Raw genomic sequence first — 23,189 nt, forward strand, 5'->3', positions numbered from 1 at the left:
TGTTGAAGATACTCTTAAACAGTGAATTCTATAATAGGACTTTGCACCAAAGAAGTCAGACATTAATTTAACGTGACTCAGGAAAAAAAAAATTGTGCAGGATATGTCCTGGCAAAGTATTTTTAGCAGAGCTACAAATAAGAGAGAAGATAATCTGTATTAAACGATGTCAGTCTCTTCAGAGCTAATGTGCTCTGATTTGTCGAATATCAATTATTTCAATTGCTTCTTTAAAAATCCAAATAATTTATTTTTATTAGACAAACACAAGCACACAGCAATTCAAAAATTCAAGGGATTAAATCTCCTGTTGGTTGAAAATTTGCCAGTGTAACTATTTTCCTCCAGAACACACTGAAGACTTGGGATCGACGCATGCCTCTGGAAGATGTGAAGGGACTTTTAACCAAACAAGTCAGGGTGGGGAAAAAAAAAAAAAAAATCGCTTGCTCCAGAGGCTCCTGGACCTGACTCCAAGCAGGGCTGCTAACATGTCCCCGTAACCCCAAGCAGCTTGCAAAAACTAGTAAATTCCCTTTTCTTTCTCTCCCTCTCATCAGCAGTTTTGACTCCAATGCTCAGAAGGGGGCCACAAACAGCTGATTGAACATGCTGGGGCTGGAAACCTTCAGCAGGGTCAAGGAGGAGGAGGAGGAAGAGGAGGAGGAGGTGCAGATCAGCTCTGCTGCTGTGGGAGAAAGTCTCTCTCTGTTGGCAGCCAACGTGCTTTAGGAAGTCCCAGCCTTTGCGCATTTGTCCTCACCCCACTGGTCCTTTTCCACCCCTTCGCTTTGCACAGGCTGAAACAATTGCCTGCGTGGCTCTGCTCAGGGGGAGGAAATGGCTGCTGGGGTTGGGGGAGGAAGCAAGCAAACAAGGGGGTGGGCATGCAGGGGGAGCAAGGACCTCTTGAGAGAGTAACACGGCAAGTGTCATGATTAACATGCTCCAAAATCATTGTAGTAAATGTATTATCTTTTTTTCTGAATAGCCCTGAGAAAAACAGACATACCAAACATGGAAACAAAAACAAAAAAAAAAAACAAAAAAAAAGCAAAAAAAACAAAAAAAAGAAAAAAACAAAAAAAAAAAAAGGTTTACACAAACACAATCATTCACAGGAACAAAGCCAATGTCGGGATAAGTCATATTAAAAGCAGAGCCAGGGATCACATGTCTGCTTTCCAGTAACCCCCATTCTTCTTCCCCAGTCTCTTATGTGGCACAGTGTGATTAATGAGAACTCTGAGTCAGGAATATATAACCACGATCAATCTTTAATATAAACAACAGATAAACTACCAAGTACTTGAGAGGGTGGGAAAATAATTTGTCTCTTACAGAGATTGCCAGCGTATACACATAGTGGCCTTCTAACATTTCCAAACAAAGTTTCCAGGGAGTTAATCCTTTTCATGCCAAGCCTTTTCAAGGGTCAGTTTCCCTTAGACAAAGGGGGAGTGCAAGTCTACCTTTCAGTGAGAGAAAAGCAGAGATTTCAGCCTTCCGGCAAGCTCAACAACAGCACACGCAGCACTTTGGTGCTCTCGGGGATGTGCTCAACACCCTTCAGGCAGTCTAAGCAGCCAGGGCAAATGCCCAGGAAAGCTGCGCAGGGGCACGTATCTGGGTAGCTGTGCATATTCTTCTATTCTTTGTAATGCTTTCCTTTGATACGGAGGGCAAAACGCACATTTGCCTATACAACCCAAATCCTATATCGACGTTTGAAAAGCTAACAGAACATCGGTGTTCACCGAGAGTGAGGGTTACAACGTGGAGAATGGGATTTCTTCATTTGAAGTGGAGGAAAGAGAGAGGGATGCCGGTGCTTTCTCCAGTGTGCGGAAGGAAACAGGATGTAGTAGAAAAGTCGCCTGGATGAAAGTTGCCAACTCCATTTTATTTCCTCTGAGGAACAGTGAGAAGATAAAATATAATAGCTTGGCATATTACTCTCAAATCTTTATGCTGAAACATTTAATACAATTACTTTCAGATTGTTTCCTGCTTTCAAATGAAAGCATCAATGAAAAACAAAAACAGACTTCAAATGGGAGGTTTCAAGCTAGTCTGCATTTAGAGATTATGAGATAAAACAGCTAATCACTTTAAATGTAACAACAGAAATTTAAAGTCATACATGGGTTCATTTATTTTGGTTATCATTTCTCATACATGGTTTGTCAACAGCAGGCAGTTACAGAATTGATGAAGATTTTTTGGGAACAAACATCTACCTAAGCAGATATGGTCTGCTGTACCTCAACTGAAGGAAAGTTTATGCTGCAACCACTACTACCTGCCTACACAGAGTCTTTACTCAGGTACAGCTCCCCTCCCCAAAAGCCTCTTCCCAGCCCCATGGATCCCTGCTACCCGGCATCTGTCCTGCAAGCAGGTAGGGAGTTTGTAATAGATGTGATGATGCTGGCATGACATTAGCTGCTTGCTTTGATTTCCTGGCCACAAACATAGCAGTTCTAATGAAAGTAAAGAGGTAAATGATTTGCCTTAGCAAGCTCATAGAAAACATACAAGGATTTGCACTTCCCGCCTGAGAACACAACCCCATGGCAACATGTGCTGACCCAGATCAAGGATTTTACGGTCCTAGGCCTTGCTTTGCATTCTGGATCCCTTTCTTGCACTGACAAGACTGGACAATGATCTGGACGAGCACTAAAAGATTATTTTCTGAGTGCAATTTTCAGTGAGTACAGCTCTCTGGACTGTCTCACTGTGTGGTCATATAAAGTGCAAAACCTAATTCTACGAATACTCTGCTGTTCGACTTCATGTTTCACTTTTATAGCCCAAATACCACAAGGAACACTAGAATGAAGATTAAAAATTAAAATTTCATGTACCAGCAGTGCACTACCATTATATTACTTTTAATAGTGGGCCATAGGTCAAATCTAGCAATTAATATACACACATATATCAGAAGTAAACTGCATCAAAATGTTCAAATAATTTCTTCTCAGAAAAGATCCATGTGAGGGTGACCAAAAGCTAGGCTCATTCTAACACATCAGGGTAGCTGGGGAACTTTGTTTCAGAACAACAGTAGGCAAAACACAACACACAATTACTATAGGTCTTTCTATACAGGTCATTTACATAACGTCTACTTCACTCAGTTCAGCTACCAAAATATCAATAAACCATAGTTTTTGTTCAGAGCAAGAACATAAAATAGCCAAATTAGGTACAAAAGGGGAAGGAAAAGCTCATAAACATGGAATCAGGCAACAGCGATGATGAAAAGTCTGTCGGGTGGTGTAAAGTCAGAACAATTGATACTCTTCACTGAAGTCTCTAATTCCACTTCAGGGGGTTCAGGTGAATGAACAAATCACTCTGATGGTTTTGTTTCTTGTTTTTAATTACCAAAACCTCATTGTGGAATTACTGCCTTGCCAAGCACATCTGGGAATATTTTATCACCTATGCATGACAATAGCTTAAATAGTCAGTGTCATGGTTTAAGCAACTAATCAGATTTCATCGTCATGCTTAATATAAAATGCAATTTTTCTCTGCCTAAAAATACATCTATCATGCTATAGCTGCATAAAGTGGTTCCACATTAGCCTCACATTTACATACTGCTTAAAAGCCTTACAGCAAGTGATGTCTAGAATTTTTTTTTTAAAGATATTTCACCCACAATTGAACTTAATGTAAACGGAGGGTAATTTCTAGTGAAAGTAGCTTCTCCCTAGTCAGCCCTTTCTATCAACAAATCAATGTCAAAATAAAACATTTGTACTATAAGGGGCCAAGTCAGATGCATACACGAGGCAAAACTTTAGGACACGAATTGTGAGCCTGGATTCCTGAACAATGTAAAAGGAAATGGAAACTCTGAGCTGCAAGCTGCCATTTACTCCCCACATGTAAACATATCTGCTCTGGTACAGCTGTCTGCTGGTAAACTCAGGAAAAGAAGAGTTCAAAGTCACAGAAGCACATGAACTGTGAACCTGGAGCTGGAGGCACACTAGCTGTAAAGTACTGATACATTCTTTTTAAAGTGAAAAATACCAAGGTGCACAACCGCCAAGATAAACTAGGATGATCAGTGATTTATCTAACAGGATATCATATTTTTGTTAGTATAGCTAGGGATGAATAAACCAGATGTTTGTCCATTCTGACTCTGGCAATTTATCTGATGTGAACTTCCATTATTATGACTGATTTTGGAATGTAACAGATACTTTTTTTCTTTTTTCTTTCTCTTTTTTCCCCTCTCTCTCCTAACAGAGGGAGTTTTCCTGTTCATTTTTCTTCTGATGCATTCTCAGATGGCATGCAGCACAGGCACTTGCTGCTACCACCACTGGACACAAAGTCCAGCAGAAAACTACACATGCATATATTAAGGCTGAACATTTTTCATGCCACGAAGAAAATAGCTTGCATTGGCCATCAAAATTTTTACCTCCTCATTGGAGGTTACAGATACTTCTCACCCTTTGCTAAAGAAAGATGCCAGGGCAGTATGTGTTCTGTAGAGGTACAGGCACTGGAGGTTTGCAACTGTTGACCACCAATCAATAAACACTTTTGACTGAACCAGCCCATACGGCAGTCCTGGTTTCTTAAGCCAAAAGGATCACACTTCTAACAGCTATTAATGGGTTTTCTTCCATAAGAAGTCCTGACCAAAATAAACACTATTCTCAGAAAGCAGATTATCTGAAGTTATGTTCAATAGTAGATTACTATTCACTTGAGACTCTCTGTGTGGAAGTGTTTCCAAATGTAGACAGAGAGCAGCCCACCTGCATGAGCACCCCCAGAGAGACACGCTATAAATGCCTGGTTTCTGGTTCCGCTGGCATACCCTCCAAGCTGCAATACTCAAGCTCTAGTGCTTGAGACCTCTCCTAATACAAATTTCATTGGAGGTAAAAAACCCAACAAAACCTCCTAGAAATTTTCAAGTTCTCCACAGAAACAAAATATGTCAGCTGAAAATAGATTTACATTGAAGTACCCTGCCATCACACCCCAGGACAGGAGCAGTTCAATTCACGCTGCTTTCCTCCAAAGAGGCCTCAGCCAACTGACCCTGCCTCCCCGCAGCGAGGGCTGCACGGGGACCTCAGCTCCCATGAATACGCTTCATCTAAGTGCTGATTCCCTTGGGACCCTGCTATTTCAATGTTTTGCTCAGAAACATTTCTTTCTCCATAAGAGATCAATTTTACCATTGAAAAGCAGAGCAGCTTTAAATGAGAAACTAAAGGTTACAGCATAACCCCTCACAGTTACTCGCTATAAATACCAATTGCCGTTAACCTTCCACAAGCATCCCATACATTAAACAAACAAATAGGCACAATGACTCATACTGATTATTCCCAAACTAGAGACAAAAAACTAGCACAGAGTTCACTTTATTTACTACAAGCCAGACAGCTGAATATAACTCTTAAATCTCGATTCTCTCACAATTAAGGATACAATTCCTCTTCGTGCGTTTTACAGGCCTGCTTATAAGTGTATGTCGGATTTGAAATTCAGAGGGGGAAATCAGAGTGAAAACTCCAGGAGCTGACAGGAGTGGCACTGCGTGACAGAAAGCATGCTCCGCACATCTCCACAGCTCGGTTTGCCTCCCCTCCTTGAAAATATACAGCAGTGCAACCGCAGTAATTCCTGCCTACAAAGCACCAATTTAGGGCATGGTTTGACACTGTGGCTGAACCAAATGAGCACGCTGCCTTGCTGAAAGGGCAATTCCTGTGCCCTCTGAATTCCTCCACCTTTCTCCCCGGCTCCCCAGACTTCCAGCAGGTTTTGGCACTCATCTAATTGGAAGGTAAACTGCTAGAATTTGCTAACCAGAAAACAAACAAACAGAAAAACACAGAACAAAAAAAAAATATTTTTTTTTCCACTGCCTTAGATTTGAATCAGCTCGAGTGAGACCAGACAAGTGTCTGAACAAGTTCAAACAAGCAGCAGAAGCAGACAAGTAGAAGCAAGGGAAGGGAGGCACATTTCCACAGTGGCAAACTGTTAATTCATCCCTAGCCACCTTGTCAAACCATACTCTGGTATTTCGAATGTAAAATTTGACATCTTCTCACAGCTCACTAGTAATGAGCTCATTATTTAGATTTATTACTAGAGATTAAAAACCTGAAGATGTCTTACAAACCACAAACAATTCATTCTAATAGAAATAAAGTGAGCTGTATGTGGCTTCACGGGCTACATGTTTCTCTGAATTCCTCTGCTAAACCTGCTGGGTTTTACAGCCACTTTCTCTTAACTCCTGTGCCCTATAATCATGTAAAGACACATAATTCATAGGCTAAGTATTGGACCTTGACATGAATTGTAATGCATAGCTGAATACACTAACCAAATATACACAGTTCTCCCTTTTCTAACCTCCTTCTGCTACAATATTAACTAGAAAAAGTCAAACAGAAGAACTGTGAATTTTAGGTTGCATCCTTTTACCATTCAAAGCACGTTTCCTTTGAGGGAACAGTATCATTTGCTCATAAGACAGATGACCACGTTTTTAAAATGGAGCACAATTAATGGCACAGGAATAAGGCAATTACATTATCTCATACTTAAGAGATCATCATGGCCTTTGGCAAAGAATTATTAGCCTTCTGGTAATTAGAAAATTAAAACCTCACCACTTTCTTTTTTTTTTGAATTGTGTGGAAGGAATAATTAACAGCAGCACTGATGGATCTTCATTTAAGGCCGTTCTTCTACAATTCCCAACTGCAAGGATTATATTAACTTATCGTACCCACACTATTACCCTAAGTGCTTAAAATAAATTTCATCACACCAAAACCATGTTTCTCTCTGGGTATCTCACTACCACACTTCCATTTTCTTTCACTTTTAAAAGATCCAGTTGGCTGAAGCACCTGCCACAAATACATCTTCCATCAAACTGAATCTGCTTTCTATTGAGCTCTCAGGTTTTGGCTCCTCCTGCTCCCCCGGAAGAGCTATGGAAAATGGACTTTGAACACACTTTGAGAAGTCATTTTACAAGCATATGGAAAACACTGACTTCAAGAGGCAGGCAGAGAGCCTGAAATCTCCTCCCTGGAAATGTTCTACCTATTTCAAATGGCCATGAAGTAATACCTGCCTTGGCACCCACATCACACTGATTCATGAAAAAGGAAAGATGGGAAGCAAAGGAACTTATTCTCGAGACAGAACACCACTTCGGCACATGCCCTAGAAGATGACATACATTCTAACAACCAGCAGAAATACAATCGGGCAATGAGTGATGATACAGACAGCGAATGCCAAATACATAATTTTTTGTAGCTATACAAGGTACCCTCAGAGACTTTCACAATTCCGAGACAAAATCAATTTAACCAACCAGCACCACACTGTGCTGCTGTGTTCAGGCACTCCTGCATGCCTTCAGATGGACACAGCTGCGAGAGGTGGCAAGGCCAGGAAGTCACCTTGCCAGTCACAGGGGCTCCTCCTTGTTCTCATCACAAAACAAAAGCGCCTGCGCATGGACAGTGGGAGAGTGGTGGCAGCTGAGGCTACGGCGGATGCCACACCACAAAAAGCTGCTGCTGAATCAGGATGATCAATGCTCCTGTCACTTGGCGCAATCACCCGAGGCATGCCGGGCACGGAATCATCAATCACAGCAGCGTAAGCCTACCCCATAATGTGTGCAAGTATTTGCCTTGGGCTGCCGCCTTGTTAAAACTCCCTCAGACCCTTTACCAAGGCACACGTTTTGAGAAGTATTCCCCACTCTGTCCTTCTAAAATCCTAGGGAGTGCTTGCTTATTATGATAATGATTTTGCCCATGATTTAGGCACTGTCTTTTTGGCGTACACATGTAGTGAATCCTCCTTCTAGGAGGAGGAACAGGTTCTGGTCTTATTTCATTCCACTTAATCTTTGCTAGGAGACAGAATGCCTTCCCTTTGTGATTGGCCTGGGAGGGGACACCAACACCACTACTCTTGACAAAACTACTGAGCAATGGTTTAGAAATTCATGGAAAAGGGCATCTCCTGCCATGTATCCCCAGGAAGAAGAGTATTGCACTGCACTCACGGTTTGTCTTGGCGAAAAAATGGCCCAGTGAAACATCTGACGCAAAGGCTGTAAATTACTCTATGAGACCATCCTGAGAGCTCAGCTGGAGAGCTCTGTGCTGGTGGAAATTCTACAAAGAGTGCAATACGTTTCAAACAGATAAAGAATTTAAGGTATCAATATACAGAATGACTTTCCATAGAGAGAGAAAGTGCCAGATACGGTTAGTAGTATTTTAGGAGGTGGGAAAAAATGCCTAGCAGTGAGCACACGCAGCATAAGCCAGAGAAGAGCAGACGAGGGTAAAAGAAGCAGGCATGTGAAGTTCACTGTGCTGCTCAAACTTTATGTAATAGCCACATGCATGGAGAAATACAGCAGGAGCAACCTTGGAAATTGTGGAAGCTTTTCAGATGTCAGCTCTCCAGTACCTTTTGCAGATAGTCATTAGCTTGGATGTAATCGCCTATATTTTTAAATAAACTCTACAAAGCCAGTATTTGAACCTCTACTCAAAGTGTAAGATTGATGGCTTGTGTCAAACTTATTAATATGTATTTACTGTTTACCCTATAATTTTTGGATGAGGAAAAAGGACTCAGCTGGTTAAAATTTCTGTGGAAAATAACTGTGTCTGTTGCACCATATGTGTATGCATATGTGTAATCTATCTTATAGAAAGAATTACAAACTGAGGAGAGTGAAGGTACTAAGGTCACACACCAACAAATCCCACATGGAGAAGGATATTCCTACATGGATTTCTCAGTTAAGAACACAACCAAAACCAAAATCAAAATCAAACCAATCCATAATTCTGCTAGTTTACAAGCCAAATCCTTTCAACTGCTCATGACTAAGCCAATTCTTTAATGCCTATTGTGAATTTCTCCACTTAACCACAATTCATGTAATCAAGGCAACAGAACTGCTATTGCAAACTACCCATTACCATTTCTGAAATATTTCTACATTATTAGTAGATCTCCCTTTACTAAAGATTATACTTTATTAGGGGTTGGGTTTTTTTTCAGTTCCTCTTCATAATTGCCCATCATCTTGTCATCTCAGCTACTCTTTTGTCCTTGGCCCTCCCCCGCATTTTTGTGCTTTCTCATGCAGTGAAGGACCCCGAATCATACACTGAATTCCTAATTGGCTGCAGTAAAAGCTGAACCTGCAACCCTTGATTTATGGAGCTGTTACCCAGCCTCCTGGGAGCTCTGAGATGCAGTAGATGGAGGCAGCAGATAGATGCAGCGTCCTCATGCATGTAAAGCATCTGGTCGGTCCCTGAAGCTTCATTCCCCCTCAGAGCTTGCAGCTGGGGCTAAGTTGAAGATACATTACAAGCATGGGCAAAATTGAAGAGTTTGAGACTGTCAGCTTTAATAAAGCTGTCAGAATAGCAAATCAAGCATAAAGGGACCAACAAAAAGACCCACCATATAAAAAACAGATAGGCCACCCAAAATTTAAAAATAGTTGTAACCTATTTATCTCTTTTACTATATTTGAACCTAATCTTAATTTCTCAATCTTAATCGGATTAAATTAATTACACAGCAGTTATATAAAACTGCAAAAATAAAATGACCCTGATACACCATTTAGGATATTAATCTTTTCATGCATTATTTTATATAATCAGAGAACAGTCTCCAAACACTTTCAAATACTGTCAACATCTGACCTTCAAAAGCACTTTGGCTATTTGCCAAAGTAGCACTTCCTATTAACAAATCATACGGGCCATACATAACCTAGTATTATTTGCAATCTAATTAACATGTTTAGAAATGGTTTAGAAACATATTTATATCCCTAATCATGAATTCTTGATATTTTTCTTTAAAGCTAATCCCACTAGTCATAAGATCAGATATGTAATCAAACTTAATTTCTGTTTACAAGAAGAGTAACTATTTTCTGTTAAAATTATTTACAAGTTCCTAGCATAGAATAACACATATGGTTTGTTGTTTGAAAATTTAAAAACCCCCAACAATTTGAAGTCAGCATACATTCTGAAAAATCACAGTATGTTTCTTTTATATTGTCTTATCATAGAGTATTTCATAAAATTTATGAGGCAAAACAAAACACTGGCAAATAAAAATCTTAGGAACCTTCTGCATGTGCATTTTTCTTCCGAGAACATCTAACGACATACCTTCACCTTTTCCCCAAGCCATGACATTACTTCAGTTGGGCTGGTAGAGAGGGTAGCACAGGAGGAGACGAAAACATTTCAGAGTTCTGATCCCAAAGACAACAATGTAGCTTTGAACACTTCTCCCTGAAACACCTATTAACTGAGTTCTCAGTGTGCATGTGTTTATGGAATACCAGTGGGAAATTGAAAATCAAATCTGCTAAATATAAACTTGTACTAGATTATGTTAAAACTCTGCCAATTATAATTACCATAATCAAAAATGGCAATACATGTATTTACGCCCTTACCACATTTCACATTTGTATTGACTTCTCTGGAGCCTTGAAGATTTAAGTCAACAGTTCACAAAGTAAATACACATATAAACAAACACTGCTCCTTCTATATTTGTACATTATTAACAATTTTAATTATGAAAGCTTTCAGAAAACAAAGCACTCCTGCCTGCTGATTCAGAACAATGACTCAAAATAAAAAGCAAAAACCCGTTTCTCCAACATGATGGAAATGTCTGAACAAACCTAATTCTTATGCAAGCAGTCCATAAAAAGAACATTAGATTTCAGTATCAAAAAGCCAGTAAAACAAACAAACAAAAAAATCTAATAAAGAGCTTTCGTTTTCAAATGATATTAAAAATAAACCATCCACTACGATTAAAATTCAGCCTTTGAAATGGGACTTGAACTCTTTATGCGTACTCTACCCTGCTGACCCTTGCTAAAGGGTGTAAGTCAATATGAAATACTCACAAATTGAGAGAGGATGATGGATTTTCTGCCAAATAACCCTAAGCAAAAGTAACACTGTTAGCTAGGGACCCTGCTTTTACTTCCTTTGCCAAGTGATGAATTAAGAGAACTTCCTAGCATATATGGTGTTTTATTGTTTGTGTTTTTTTAACCTCTGGTTCTTTTCTTCTTATAAATAAAAGGCCGACAACCAGTAGGTAACAAAAGAACAAAAGGAACTGCTTATTTGCTTCTTATGAGTTAGGAGTTTTAAAACTAGGTAAGATTGCTAACTTGGTGAGTGAAGGGAAAATAAATAGGACCGAAGTTGCAATGTCATCAGTTTCTACTCTGTAGAATGGTATTTTATTTATCAGGAACTGGGCAGTGCCTCTATTTTCTGAATGAATGACGGATCCTTCCTATCTATTTTTACCTCTGGATAACTGTCACAAGACTGAGAATAATGGATAGCCATTAACAGTTGTACACTCCATACTTCTAATTTATGAGTGCCATTGACAGAGGAAAGAGTTGTGTTAAGCTCTAACATGTTGCAGAAGAGGTCAGCATAGAGAGCATTAAAATACCATGTCAGCTTGTCAGTGAATTCCTGATGCATGTTTAAGTACTGGCAGCTGCCATGGCTCTACAGAAGTCCTGTTACCTTAAAGTTCCAACTACTGTAGTGGTTGGCATCTTCCCATTTGCTATGGTGAGATGGTTCTTGCCCCTAAGAAAGTTTATAAACTGAATAAACAAATTGGGAAGAATGAGATTCCATATGCAGGCATGGAGGCTGAAATTACTCGCTTAAGGCCACGAAGCTAGTCAAGGATGGAGGTGGTAACAAGATGTATGCCTCACTGCAGTGCCTCAGCCACGAGACCAGGAGTTCTGAATCAGAGAACCTGCGCTGCTGGTGACAAGCGATGGACTCAGCAGCTCTATCTCCTCATCTTCTACTGGGCAAGAAAGAGAAGGGACAGGTCTCCCCAAGACACCAGCTCCTCAGGAGCCAGCTCGCTCTCGTTAGCAGCCAGTGAGCAGGAACATTCACACCACCCTTCCTGCCTCCCCATTGTCCTCCCAGCAAGTCCCCCAGGCGTGAAATCCCAACCAGAACACTACAGCACTACATCTCCCTTCTGCTCTGAAAACCCGTGTGAAGAAAACAAAGCATGGCTTTATCACATAACGTATGCACATCCAGTTCTCCACTTGTTTCTGACCCAGCCAGCTCAGTTATGGTGTGACGCCATTCAGCACGTGACTGACACACACAACTGCCACTTCACAGCTCTTAGCCTGTGAGAGAGCCTTTTAATTCCTTTGCCAGAGAGGTGCAGAGCAGCATCCATCCACCAGTGAAGTCTTTTTTTAAAACTTGAAAACAACCATGCAAGGCTACGCTCTCTCTTCATTATTTTCCGTGTCATTGTTATGATTTAAATTGCTTTCCTCACACTGAAATCACTTCACGCATGAGTTCAAACTCCTCTAAATGTACTAATTAACCTGCCTGGTCTCTCACATGACATCTAGCCTGAGAACAGTGGTAACTCCTGGTCACTAGGAGGAAAGGCAGTCAAATATATAGTTCTGTTATCCTGCGGGGTGGCCTTTTTGAGTAGAAGACATGTAACTATTAATTACACAAGCTCTAAAAGAAAGACAAAGGCAGAGTTGCTACACTCGACAATGAGCGTCAGAGCCTGCAAAGGAAATTAAAACAAATTGCAAGGATCTTCAGTGACACATATTAAAAAGTAGAAGCTAACAAAGTGAGGTGACCTTAGTATATTAAAAGATGGAAACAAAAAAAACAAAATACACAAGAGCTGAATATACTACGCTTAACAAAGAGTGAATCAGGAATTTCAAAGTCCTGGAAGAAAAAAACCAAACCATAGAGCTTGTATCAGCATTTTAAGTAAGTTCCTTTTCTCTTGATGCCTTGTATCTGAAAAGTATCAAAACCTGTATTTAAGTAATGTAAGAGGAGTTGGGGGGAATCTGAGTCACTACTTCATGGTTTTCAAACAGATTTTAAAGAAAAGAATAATTTTTAAAAAATTGAGATAAGAAATAAATAAATATAACCTTTGTCTACCAGAGTCAGGCTACGCTAGACATAAACTCTTCTCCAGTAACAAAAATGTGACAACATCTTATCAATGTGGCCTTGAGGAAAAAAAAATAAATTGCTACAGCAATACATAGGAATATGTTAGCAAGGCTAGAAAAAAAAAAAGATGAGTACATGATTAAGAATGAGGAGAATAGGCAGCCATAATAGGAGAACTGGGGAACAGGAGAGAGGACCAGCCTGAGGGCTCTCATTTACTATTTGCTTAACAACCTCAGCAGGAACACTGAGGAACACTGATGGAGTTTATTGGCAATGCCAAAGTTTGAAAGCATCACCAACGTGGAGAGGAACTAGGATATTACACAGGAAAAAGCTGCTGTGGTGTTTAGGAAGAAAGGAAGAGAAACAGAATGCAAGTTATTAGTAAACAGCCATTGCTATTGGAGATTAATGACAAAAATCTGACCTACAATTTGGGAACTTCATACTTGCAAACATCAGAGAAGAGTCTGGGAGCCCAGCAGTATTAAGTCAATCACTGAATGAGTGATGTACAGAAAAGGTGGGGGGGAGCGGGGAAGGCGATTGATCTGAAGATAAATGCCAGCAAGGTAAGAGTGACTTTGCAGAGTTCTGTGCATGCACCTATGTTGAAGAAAGTGAATACCATAACAGATGCAGAAGCTAAAAAAGCAGATAGGCTGTGTATAGGAATGGCAAGCCTAGTATTAATTATAAAAGATTAGAAAAGCTGTGCTTGTTTAGTTAGTCAGTATAAAAATTATCACCTGAGAAAAAGACGACTAAGTTGGAACACGCTATTACAGAACAAGAGCAAATGAGTCCAAGCTGGCCGCGGAAACCCAGCTAGATTACCAGCAGTAGCTGCAAGAGTTAAAAATCCTAGCTAGTTTCAAACTGGAGCTCAGTCAGTTTATGAAGGAGATCATCTGATATGCCTGTCAGATAAAGCAGAGAACTCAGCTAAATGGCTGATGATTTATAATCACATGTTCTTTTATTCCTGTAAATTGCCCTTCATCATTCTGGATATCAACAACAGATTTGGGAACTTACATTTATAAATACATTTTGTAGCGAGGGAATGCCAAGTGAATTTCTAACACTTTGTAGATTTATTTTTTCTTTAAAGGGAAGAATGTAAAATCTCACTACAAGACAATCCATAATTTAGGAGCTTTTCTCTTCAAATTAGCATCACCTCTCTTTATTGGGCAAAACATCACTTTTTATGACCAGTGTAATATTAGACATAATTCAATAGTTCACGATCAATATCAACTTTCAGTTTTGAATTTAGCTTTGCATAATTTACAAGCTTCCAAATTAATTCAACTCTGAAATACAGTCACATATGATACCAAGGTCAATGCTAGAATGCTTCCCGACACACAAAAACATTCAGGACAGCTCTCTTCTACCCAATCTTCCTTCTAAAAAGCTTTATTTTGCAATGTATCCTAAAGATCAGAACTGTCAGAAGAAAAAGTTTCATCAGATCTGCAGTGAAAATGTGGAGTTGCTCAGAACGTTCTCAAGGACAGGTTTAGCAACCTGGTAGCCATGGCAGGGGGGTTGGAACTAGATGATCTTTGAGGTCCCTTCCAACCCAACTATACTGTGATTCTATGACTCTGAACACACAAAGATATAAAAAAAGTTTTGATTCTCATTTGACATAATAATTCATAAATTATTTCAACACTGTTTTAAGCATCTTCTGCAATAGAAAGTCATTTAACTCATTGTGACCTGACTTTCAGTGGCAGCAATCCATAAGCAAGGGATGCATGATTTGCATCCAGATTATTTGTGAGAAGGCAGTAAGCAAGCTCAGCTTTCAGGAACTTTGACGTCCTGTCAGTGAAGGAAAATGTGTTGCACGACATCTTATCTCTGAAGACTTTCCAGCCTACTGGTAAGAAAAATTGCTAAGACGTTAAAAGCAAAGGGGAACAGGAAAAGAAGTTTTTTGTCAACAGGTGAAAGAAATGGAATTTGCTTTTATCTCAGCAAACGTGAAGAAAGCAATAAAAAGGGTGCTTGGGAAGTGAATGGCAAAAATTCACAGATCTTCTAGGAGTAATGGTACTTTATTTTGCAGTTTGTGGTACCACTCTGCCTTGTACTATTAGACCATGATTTTAAGAGCCTTGCAGCAATACTGACTAACACAGCATCACCTTCCTCCTCAACACCCCACTGCCACAGTTGCACTAAGCACAGCTTCAGCAGCTGCACTATGAATGGGATCAGAGAAAACACTGTGAAATTTTGAACATCCCTTATGTAATTTGTAGCACACACGTTTCAGAGTAACACTGGTTACACTATGCTGATAATGCTGTTAACCACCTTGTACCACAAAATCCTTTAGCCTTGCTTTAATACTTAAGCAAGAAAAAACACATTGGTTCAAAGAGCAAAATATTGGAATGTTAATCGCGTTATAGTTTGTTTCTTGTGAAAATAAGGAGCAACAAAGTCAGAGATGAAATAGCACAAGGTAGAAAGATGCTGGATGGAATCTTAAAAATTAAAGCTCTCTGGAGGGTCACTGCATGGAACCCCTTTCTAGTGGTATTGAGCAACAAAAAAAATTTAAAAAGAAATCCTTGAACTCAACATTTAAATGTAATAATATCACATGTACTACTGGTGCCAAAAGAAGTTTAGCCAAAGTATTTGGGGTTTATTTCCTTTTTTGGAAAAAGACTACTACTAAGAAAATATTTTTAAGTGTCTTATGACATTAAAAAAAAAAATTCTACTGAAGATTCTTCCCTTAGTGTATTAAACACAGTTTTCATAGGGTGGTTTATAAAGTTGTTATACAATGTCTGCTCTGAGAGTATGTAAAATGGATACCCTTTGAAATACAACTTTGTGTGTACTAAACAGATAGAGCAGTTAGCATCATTAGTTTATGCTACAAGAGTACCAGCACAATAAAAAGAGTCAATTACTTAACCTATAAAAAATTTACTGCTTCTACTTGAGTTTATACCATTTAAAACATGTAACAAAGTCTTTCCAATTACACCAAGTGGACCAACTAAAGAAAGAAACAGAAAAGCTTTTTTTAAGAAAGGCACCAACAACTTGCAATAAGCCTCCTCTTGTCACCTGATACACCACCAGGAAAGACAAAAAGTCACACTCGACCTTGCCTAGCACAGTGTGCTCTCTGCGTTGAATGGGACATGCTTATTAGGAGTAGGAAAGAAAGCAACCGCAAAACATGTACTCCAAGCCCGAAAGAAACACATCAGAAGGACTTCGGTTTAGGATTCCAAAAACATATTCATGCTTCACTTTTCTTCTGATTTACAGCCACCCCTTTCCTCAGCTGAAATGCCTTCAAGGGATTAAAGAGATGGATGGGGCAATCTGCTGAGTTGTTTTATTGCAATAATTTCTGACACACTGACAAATATGAAAGCTCATGCCTCTTCCTCTTTCATCCTTTAAGCCTTCAAAACTCCTCTTGGGCAGCCTGCATTCACTGACTTAAAAACCTAATAGTTCATCCTTTCTATTCACCTTAACAGAGTATTAAGAAACAATCTGACTGATGCAGAGAAGGAACTTGGATTTTTACAGGGTATTTTGTTGCTTTAAGCCATCACAGGAGGAATGAGTGGCAGAGAGATGTGACGATGTTGGAATGATTACCTCTTCCTGAGCCAAGTACCAGAGTCATCACAAGGAGTGACTAGCTGCATTCTGTGTTGATAAAGTTATCAAAATTTCCCTGTCCTTTTTTGTGGTTTATTGATACCTCCTTTCCCTTCTTGGCAACGCTGTGTGCATACATGCCCACAGGAGTAAACAAGGATTGCAAAACACTTTGCCTTCATGGCGTGCCTGAAGGGTGACAAGTTAGTATGGGTTCTGTAGTGTAGTCCCCCCATTTCTGGGTGCAATTCAAGGCACCTCTCTCTAAAAAAAACTTTTTCCCTAGTGACACATTTGAGACATCAGCAACCAGAATAAAATTCCATCTCACTGATGTTTCTCTGCAGTCCTTCCTCTGCTCTCCCTGACATGAGACGTTCCTCCTGAAACCTACAGAACCTCTCACCATTTGTCTACTTGCAAAATACACCAAGAATTCCCCCTCCCACCCCACCCCCTGGGAAATGATCACAAAAAAGAAAACTGCTGAGTGAGCAGAATGACAATACTACTGTGATAAAGGCACATTTTCCTGTGCTTTGCCAGCTGCCTGTCAGTAGGCACTTGTCACCTCTTGCCCTTTGAGTAACTAGCAAGTATTCCTAGGACAAGGACTTTATTTTTTGTTCTGCATGCACGTGGTGCTCATGACCGAGGCTCTTAAATGGCAGCAGCTACAGTGTGGTTGAACCCATATGCTATTTCCCAAATCCTTGAGAAGTGTTAACGTTCGTTTGCAAAAACTGCCATGAGGCTTCTGAAAAAATGAAAATCTTCCTCAAAGAAATGGTGGGAAACTATGGAGGAAAGAAAGATGAGGCACATAGGTCATTTCAGAAGAGGACTTCCAGCAAATCAATATACACTCCCCTGAACCATTAAATAAGAACACAACCACAAGGAGAAATTTGTGCAAAATTAAAGCTTTACAGAAGTGGCAAAATTATCCTCAGGGCTGCCAGTAAAAACTTCAGTTGCAATTTACACTGGGTGTGGCCTTCAGTATTAACCAGCTTCTGGGGATCAGCCACAAATTTGACATTTCTACATCAGAGGACAGCAGTGAAGAAGAAAAGGAGAACGAAAGAGGTTAACACCTCAAAATAAAACAAAACCAACAGAAGTAATTGCCTAAATACAGATAAAGATATATTTCCCCACTCAGTCATAGCACAAGACTTGGCCTAAAGTCCGAGCTCCTTTCCTTGCCAATGCTGAGATGTCAGCTGTCCTTGCTGCTTAACAAAGGAGCTGAACCAAACGCAGGTGATGTAGAACCAGTAAAATAGGCCAGTTCAGGCAACTTTTCATAAAAAAAGGAAAACAAAATGTCAGAAACAGACTTCAGGCTGCTGCCAGAGGGGCTAAAGAGATGCGTGAGAGACTGCAAAGCCCCGATAGCAACTGTGAGGACCGGCACTCATTGAACGTGCGGCAGTGCCACGCTTCCCGGCCTGTCGGCGCGGCTCCCCACACAGCCCAGGGGCCGCCTGTCCTGCGCAGCCATCCGCAACACGCCATGCCTGCTCACAGCAAGGAGGGGGGGAATCTGCAGGGAAACAGGCCTGAAGCAGTAAAAGGCTGAGAAGACAACCAAGTGCAAGCCACCCAGTGCTAGCTGAGACACTGCACTAAAAGTTCAGTGGCAAAACTCGTACCGAGATAAAGCGAAATTAGAGCAACGAGATGGGGTTGTCTGTATGTAGCAACAAGGCTCAGGGAAGAGGGAATGGGATTCATTCAGATACCCGAAACTAAAGCAGGGAATGCCTTCAATTAGTGAGAGCTCACAACAGGATTCAACGGTTAAACTTTGTTTAGATTTTTTTTTAAATCAGACTGTCTACATCGCTGTTAACCGACCCACTCAAAAGGCACAGCACGTTGCAATTCCAGGTGCAGAGAAACAGGCAATGCAGGCCAGAGAGAGAAAGTAAGGTTTAAAAATAAATTTAAAAAGAACATTTTGGGAGGATTTTTTTTTTTTTTTTTTTTTTTTTTTGCCTTGGCCGTGGTACACGGTCACACAAACAGTGGGATCTACACAACAGATTGGTTTTTCGCTGCTGGCTGTCCCAGCTCACCCTCCCCTGCACCGGCTCCGGTGTTTTTGTGACTCTGGGCTGAACTGCTTCTGTGTTAAGTCAGCAGAAAACTAAGCCAACAAAAAGTGCAATAGGTTTCTGCCGGGATGTCATGCAAAAACAGTCGAGCACAGGCTGAGAAAGGAGCAGGCTTAGCTGCTCTGGCAATGCAGGCTCAGTCTGATTAGCTAGCGCACCCACAGTAGCTTTGCTGGCACTTTAAAACTCCAAGTGAGGCTATAATATTATAAATATTTATTTCAGCAAGAAACACCATCTTATGTGGCATTATCTCATCTTCCCCCTGTCGCACATACAACTGTTTGCCCAGCCACTGTCTCTGAGGGGAAGGAAGGGGAATTTTTTTCTGTTGTAGTTGTTTTCAATCAAGACCAACTCTCCAGTTTAGTTTATCACGTGGCTCTGTAAACAGGTGTGCTGGCAAGTGAGGGGTTGCACAGGATTGGAAACAAGCAGCTGAAGGAAGGAGGTTGCTTAAGCCGGGACAAAAAATAAAAAAAATATCTGTATTTGTGAAGCTGTGGTGCAAGTTCAGGCCATGCTATTCTCCTTAGTACTGTCTATACACCTTGCAGGAGGTTCTGCTCTAAAATAACTATGGCTTAAGTAAAAAATAAAATAATAAATATATAAAATAATATATAAAGATTATATATATTATATACATCTCATCATCCATCTCACAGTGAGTGAGCTAGCATAAGTACATTAATTATTCCACTATACAGGAAATTAATTTAATTGCAGACCCTATCACAGATTTCTTATGTTCTTGCTTTGGATGCAGCTGCACAAGGCTGAGAGCCAGTCTCATAGCTTGTGGTCCCTAAAATGTCTCTCCCAGCCACGCAATTCTGCCACTTACCTTACGCTATTTCTAGCACCTCTTGGACTCTTTATGAGCTTATGCAACTAACCTACATGGCAAAAGATGAAGCCCAGTCACTTATGCAAAAATCTAATGAGTGCCAGATCCAACGTGAGGAAAGGACGAACTGCACGAGAACAGTGGCAAGAGAGAAACGTGGAGCAGTGAAAATTCTTACTTTTAGCAAGAGTGAGTAACTAAACTTGTTCAGCTAGTTACAGAATGGCAGCATAGCTGTCCTGCATTCCTACTGTCTGAATTAACTACAGAACCAGCTTTCCCCACCAAGTTTCAATGGCCGTACCAGATTCAGGCACACGCCACACCAAGCAGAGTGAGCTGGAGTTTCTTGCTAACTGCTTTGCTGTGTAGCTTTACAAGGCACTGCGCTCTCTGCCTGTATGGACGTAACCTCAACACGGACTGGTGCTCCCTTCGTAGCTCTCCTTTTAGACGTCAGTTGTGTAGGGTAGGATAGGACAGTATTTAATAAACCAGCAAATGCTACATGTGGTCTCTGCCCATGTGTAGCTACCAGAAATGATATATATTTTTTTAAGCCATAAAGCTTACGGTAATTACAACCATTAGAACAACCATTTACACTTGTGACTACCTGCAAAGTTTATTTAACTAGATCACTCTAGGAACTACTGCTTTTAATAATCTAACAAGGATCTAAAAATCATGCTGAAGTTCTTTGCTCAGCAGAGCATTTTGAAGCCAGTTTAATGGGGATTTGTGTTCTGTAGAATAAAATCTGAACAAGAGCCTTTAGCTGGCAACACACAAAGGTTTTCCTTTATTGCAGCTACACCACTTTGCCTCCCAACAGAGAAACTAGGGCCAAAGACAAACAAAGCAAAAAAGAGTGTTAAAGACAACCAGGTCGATAAGACCAAAATAAAGCATGAAATGCAAGGATAAGCTCTCAGTGCCTGAGGGAAGCACTGAATGGAGGGGAATCCAAATCCAAGGCGATACTTTTTGGGCTCCAAAACCTGGATCAAGACTCAAGACTGCGGCCAACGTACTTCCATTCAGATGATACAAACCAGACTTCCCACTTGAAAATATTGCTCGCTGCAGAAACAAAGTCACTTCACCCAGCCTATGAAAAGTGTTGGCTACCCTAAAATTCTTTTGCTCTTCATTCCACAAAGCCATATAACAACAAAAATGGCTTAACAAAATACCAATTTTATTATCATTAAATATTCTTACTTTGAATGGATGTTTGATTATCAGAGGGAAATTAACAGATCCTTGAGCTGTACAACAGTAACACAGGAGAAAACAACCCTTTTCCTTGATGTGATCATGCATTTCAAAAAGGAAACACAAACACACAACACAAGCCCAGACTACCTGGAAAACCTCATGTTTACCACCTTAACTGCAATGCTTTACTTTCATACACAGGTCAGCATTTCCCTAGTTACTCCTACCTAAACATAAGTAGTGAGAGCAGCATACTGAATCAAACTTTTCCCTTGCAAGAATGCTCTTGCTAACAAAGTGATTACATGCAAATGTCCAACAATCTTTGCAAAATACATTGAATCAGAAGGACGGAGGTTAGGAAACCTGACTCTAGGAACTAATGTGGTTAATAATACCCTAACAAGGATCTAAAAATCATTGGGTGCACTTTGCTACTCTATTTAAAAAAAAAAAGGATGGATAATATTTCTTCTAGACACAGAATGCTTAGGGAGATCAGAAACTTACTTCTATAAAGATGAACAAGTCAAAATGAGAAAATAGAAAATCAGTAAGTATTCTTTAAAAAGAAGAAAGCCGTCAAGATAATGGAGTACACATAAGTAAAATTTCTACCTGTTCAACATTTTTGTTACTATTCAGAGAATACCAGTGATGTATTTCTGTAGGGTTTCTTTTCAAACTCAGTATGATCTATAATAGGTTTCAAGCCTTTATTTTTTATTGGTATTAATTTTTGTTACTTTTAAAGATTTCTGTAAGAAGACATCCCTCTATCTTCTTGTTCACTGGTGCACAACTTTGTATAAGAAACCTTTCTATTCTCTATTTGTAAATATATAGGTTGAATCATATCATAACAAAAAGTATATACATTCTATAACAATGCAAACAACTCTCCCATCCTTTCTACGATTACCAATGAATGTAAGTAGAAACAGTACTTTGAAGCAATTTGGTTCTCTATGTAATTTACAGCAATATGTAGGTATGACATAAGCATATACATATGTGTTTCTCTGCTAGTTTAAGGGCGCTAGCATAAGAAACCTCATGTTTCATATTGCTACACCTCTTCAAGAGCATTGTTCCACAGGTACTCAAAGTTCAACTTTAGGATTAACGTAGGCCAACCTGGGTGTTCAGGACACAGAAGAAAATGGCTGTAGCACTACAAAGGCATTGCTACTGCAAAGTAGCAACACCCCTTTCATTTTATTAATCCTGAAGATTAAACACACACAACAATTTTTATAAAAACTAGTTCACTGTTCAGCCACAAGTTTATTTTGCCTGTGACTGCAACCGTAAGTTCTATGTGTCTATTGTTGCTTGTGCAGGCTCAATTCTTAATATAAAAAGAGTCCACTCACCCACATGCTTTCATGGGAACATGAAGACCTCATGCCGAGGTTTTACAATACAGCTGGATCAACCTAATGGCTCACTGCCACCAAAATAAGGCAGTCTTAGCCTTTCTTCTACCACCTTTCCTCTGCTGTTCCTCTGCACTGGCGCAGGGACATCTGACCCTGATTTGGCTGAGTTTACTGAATTGGCAGAGAAATAATTCAGCAGGAAAAGGGTATGGTTTCTGTCCATTTAGCAAGAGAGGTCAGATGAATACTAATAGAAGGAACTACAAGATGTTTCTCTCAATGCAATCCAGTCATTTAACTGGTTCAGCCATCTTGTGAATCTTAAACATGGTGATGGGAACACTTGAGATAAAGGGCAGGGTGAGAGAAGTGCTTTGGGTTTTGTATACGTTCACTTTAAGATTATTGAGTGCACCCTCAGCAAGTTTGCCAACGACACCAAGCTGTGTGGTGCGGTCAACACACTGGAGGGAAGGGATGCCAGAGGTGGGCCTGTGTGAACTGCAAGAAATTCAACAAGGCCAAGTGCAAGGCCCTGTACATGAGTTGGGGCAATCCCAAGTACAACTACAGGCTGGGCAAAAAATGGATTGGAGAGCACCCCTGAGGAGAAGGACTTGGGAGTGTTGGCGGACGAGAAGCTCAACATGACTCGGCAATGTGCACTTGCAACCCAGAAAGCCAACCATGTCCTGGGCTGCATCAAAAGAAGTGTGACCAGCAGGTCTAGGGAGGTGATTCTCCCCTTCTATTCTGCTCTTGTAAGACTCCACCTGGAGTACTGCATCCAGCTCTGGCTGGGGTCCCCAGTACAAAACAGACATGGAGC

The 23,189-nt window shown here is 40.3% G+C and overlaps 1 protein-coding gene across 2 annotated transcripts in view; it reads right to left on the reverse strand.

Annotated features, from left to right (window-relative positions):
- The window catches only part of MTHFD1L (methylenetetrahydrofolate dehydrogenase (NADP+ dependent) 1 like), a 158,315-nt gene that overhangs the window by 69,923 nt on the left and 65,203 nt on the right, over positions 1 to 23,189 (reverse strand). The gene's annotated exons all lie outside the window — the stretch shown is intronic.

This window comes from Balearica regulorum, chromosome 3, assembly GCF_011004875.1.
Source record: "Balearica regulorum gibbericeps isolate bBalReg1 chromosome 3, bBalReg1.pri, whole genome shotgun sequence".
NCBI lineage: Eukaryota > Metazoa > Chordata > Aves > Gruiformes > Gruidae > Balearica > Balearica regulorum.